Below are 4,230 nucleotides of genomic sequence, written 5' to 3' on the forward strand. Positions count from 1 at the left end.
TTTATTGACTAACAGTGGGCAATACAACACCTGCAAAGAGAGTGATGCTGATATTTATATCCTCCTTCCCTATGAATTCCCTGTGCTTTCCCCAGACACCTTATGTATAGAATCTTGATAGTTGGCAGAGATGGCCTGGCTTATTTGGGACAAAGTTGGCTGACCAAGATAGTTGCTCATTAAGAAAACCTTATATCTGAGATAACAAAATTGTATTTTTGTAGAATGACACACTGTCCCTGGGTTATACCATTTGCCTAAAGGAAAAACAAACAATTTTCATCTTATATCAATACTTGCAAAGAAGAGGATGCTTAGTGTAATCCTTGGGAGTCAGTGCTCTGGAGCCAGACAGCCTAGGTTGGATGTAAGAAAATGGAAAGATATTTCTTGTTCTGGGGTAGGAAGAACCAACATAGAAATTTTTCATACTGCCAAAACTGCCATACAGATTCAATACAATTTCAATTGAAATTTCAACAGCAATAGCAATACTAAAAGCTATTCTAGGTAACAGAAATGTGGCAGTAGGCATCAAAATCTCCAACTTGAAACTATACTACAAAGTCTCTGTGACAAAAACAGCATGGTACTGGCAGAGAAACAGACCTGAGGATCAGTGCAGTAGATTGGAAGATACAGAAAAACTCCAGATGTACTGAGCTACCTCATCTTTGACAAAGGATCCAACCATCGTCAGTGGAGGAAAGATAGCCTCTTTAATAAATGGTGTTGGAAAAACTGGCTTTCAATCTGCCAGAAATTAAAGCTAGACCCTTATCTTTCACCATGCACTAAAGTAAACTTTAAGTGAATTAAAGATATAAATATTAAAACAGAAACACTAACTTGCTGGAAGATAAGTTAGGTAGAACTCTTGAAGAAATGACTTCATAAACAAATGTTCAGTAGCACAGGAACTAGCAAAAAGAATGAACAACTCAGATCTCATCTTATTGAAAAGCCTCTGCACCAACAGAGAAACCACCAACAGAGCTAAGAGACAAACTACAATGTGGGAAAAAATTTTATGAGCTCTTCCTCAGACAAAGGATTATTTGTTATCTTCAATTCTCAGCATGCCATCAAGCAGCTTTTACTCTCCTGCTCACCAGTACACCTATTCCTGGGTTCAGAATGGTGGTCTTTTAGATCCCTGAGCTGACCTGTTGTCTGGCTGGGCTTCTGGCTGGGGCCTGTGCACACTTGGTATGGTATCTAGGTGTGCCTCTGGCTTGGGCCCCTATGTAGCTGTTGTCTTGGAGGGACTTTGGCTGGGTGTTGTGTACCCCAGTTCCTGTTGTCTGCATAGGCTTCTGGCTAGGGTTTTCTCACACTTATCACTGATATTGGGGCAAGCCTTTTGCCATTGCTTGTGCATCTGTGTAGTTCTTTTCCAAGTAGGCCCTTGGCTGCAGCCAGTGGTATGGAGGGTCTCTAGCTAAAGCTTGTGCCCTGGGATCTGCTTCCAGCCATGCCATTCTGTCCTACACAGCTGCTCCTCCAGCATCTGCATGCACTTACCAATGGGATAGTGGGATACTGGATGAAGCTTGTGCACCTCTGACAGTATGAGTATAGTCTTGAGTGACTGCCTAAGAGTAACATTGTTGGATTAAAGGTAGGTGTCTACTTAGTTTTATGAGAAACCATATATAAATGTTCCTTTAAAAAACAAAGGAAGAAGTCATAAGCAAAATAAAGACCATGAGCTAGGAATTTTTTCTACTGGTTGTGGAAATCATAAACCGCCATAGGCAACTCCTTTTTGCTCATGGATGCCACCAAAGAAGTGTCATTAGTTTCTCTTCCAACTGCCATCACATCTAAGTCAGAGTCTCCTAAGTAGCCTGAACAGCTGTGGAAGCTCTTCCTTGGAGGGCTGAGCTTTGAAACAAGAGATGAGAGTCTGAGAAGCCATTTTGAGCAATGGGGAACATTCATAGACTGTGTGGTAATGAAAGATCTGAACACCAAGAGTTAGTTCCAGGGGCTTTGGGTTTGTCACTTATGCCTCTGTGAAAGAGGTGGATGCAGCCATGAATGCAAAGCCACACAAGGTGGATGGAAGAGTTGTGGAACCAAAGAGAGTTGTCTCAAGAGAAGAGACACAAAGACCAGGTGCCCACTTAACTGTGAAGAAGATCTCTGTTGATGGTATTCAGGAAGACAGTGAAGAGCATCACCTGCAAGATTATTTTGAACAGTATAGAAAAATTGAAGTGATTGAAATACCATACTGTGAATGGTCATATATGTAAAGTAAGGAAAGCTGTTTCAAAACAGGAGATGACTAGTGTTTCATCTAGCCAAAGAGGTCAAAGTGGTTCTGGAAATTTTGGTGGTGGCCGTCGAGTTGGTTTTGGTGGCAATGACAATTATGGTTGTGAAGGAAATTTCAGTGGTGGAGGTGGCTTTCTTGGCATCCATAGTGGAGGCGCATATGGTGGTAGTGGGGATAGCTATAAAGGATTTGGTATGATGCAAGCAGTTTTGGAGGTGGTGGAGGCTACAAAGATTTTGGCAATCACAACAATCAGTTTTCAAATTTTGGACCTATGAAAGGAGGAAACTTTGGAGGCAGAAGCTCTGGGCCCTATGGTAGTGGATGCCAACACTTTTCCAAACCACAAAATCAAGGTACATCCTATACAATGCCTAAATTGAATAATATCAGTACCAGATAAAATGATAAATCAGATTGAAGCTGTGTATCATCCATTATAATATGTAATCAATAAAGGATTTAATTCTCTTGAAACAACATCCTCTGTAGGGCACAAAAATAATAGATTCCTAGCCCTGTCCTGAATCACCACCAAGGGAAAAGGTGGAAAATCTTCATATTTATAAATATTCACAGAAAATTTCTCAGTGTAATTGATGTTAATAGCAGTGGCTCTGAGTATCAACACACTTGAACGTAAGAGGAGATTTTACTCATCTGCATGCTATGGCTAGATGTCCTCTCAGTGCCTTATACCCTCATAGCTGGGACTTTTGGGAGCTGGCTGGATCTAGGATGTGTGATACTGGGACTAAGGGTGTATGGTACTAAATTAGTGCTCTAATTGAAATTAGCATAGTTCTGGGTGTGATTGACTGGATTTATTGAAGACAGAAGCCATATCCTGGGTGTGGGTGAAACCACCCAAAAGGCTTGCATGCTGGATGGGATAAAAAGGAAAAGCACATTTCCCAGCTGCTGCTGCCTCCTACCTGTCCTACCGTGAACTCCTCTGCTATGCCCCTTTTCCATGCTGCCCTGCCTTGGAGCCAGCAGAATACAGATGGAAACATCTACAAACTATGAGTTAAAATAACCTTTTCCTCCTTTAACGTTGGTTGTTGAATATTTTGACTCAGCAGTGAGCAAAGTAACCAAGACACTGCATGTCCTCAAAGAGTAATATAGTGCTGAATTCATGAAATACAAGCAAGAAGTATTTGCTGATTGAGATGCTAATCATTATGTCTGAAATATGAAGTACACTTATTTTCCCTAAAGAATTTGTCAAACAGTAGTTAGGGAGATCTAAACTCTAATGTCATTTCAGTTAAGAGTCTTGTATGATACATGTATCTTCTGTTAGTATTTTTGGGGTTAACCATAAACAATCATCACTGATTTCCCACAGAAACTGGCAGAATGACTTGAAGGTGCTCAAGAATGACCTCTCTAATGAGTAACAAATAGACTATAAAGGAGTAGTTCATATAAGCACTACTGTAGTATCAGAAAAATACACATTTAAAATTTGAGGATGAACAACTCTTCTAGAACAGTAGCCTGAATTTTAATTTCAAACATATTAAAATAATAAAAATAGAAAGATTTGCTACTCATTACATTAATTTCTAAGTGTCTAAATGCCATGGAGAAATTCTGGTGTTCAACCAAATAAAAGTCTATGGGTTCAATATTTAATTCAATTCCAGAGAGTCACTTGTATGTCTCTATCAACAAGATGTCCCATTTTCCACGATCACCTCTATACTGAATTTCAGATTAGCTGTCACACTTTCAGAGTGCAAGAAGGAGGTCATTCATTTTTGGTCTAGATCTGGATCTAGATTGAAAAATCCATCACAAAAACCACAGGTACACAGATTCTATTTCCTTCTCTCAAAATTTTTTAGGCTTGGACTGAAGGTTCCATTTGACCCAGCCATCCCTCTGCTGGGTATCTTTCCAAGAGAACTAAAAGAATCATATCACAGAGAAGTATG

General features: G+C 40.0%; 1 pseudogene; it reads left to right on the forward strand.

Annotated features, from left to right (window-relative positions):
* Positions 1 to 1,774: 1,774 nt before the first annotated feature.
* On the forward strand, positions 1,775 to 2,687 carry LOC117284334 (annotated as a pseudogene).
* The last annotated feature ends 1,543 nt before the right edge of the window (positions 2,688 to 4,230 follow it).

The sequence above is a fragment of the Fukomys damarensis genome, unplaced genomic scaffold (genome assembly GCF_012274545.1).
Source record: "Fukomys damarensis isolate Sample0158 unplaced genomic scaffold, DMR_v1.0_HiC HiC_scaffold_5, whole genome shotgun sequence".
Lineage (NCBI taxonomy): Eukaryota > Metazoa > Chordata > Mammalia > Rodentia > Bathyergidae > Fukomys > Fukomys damarensis.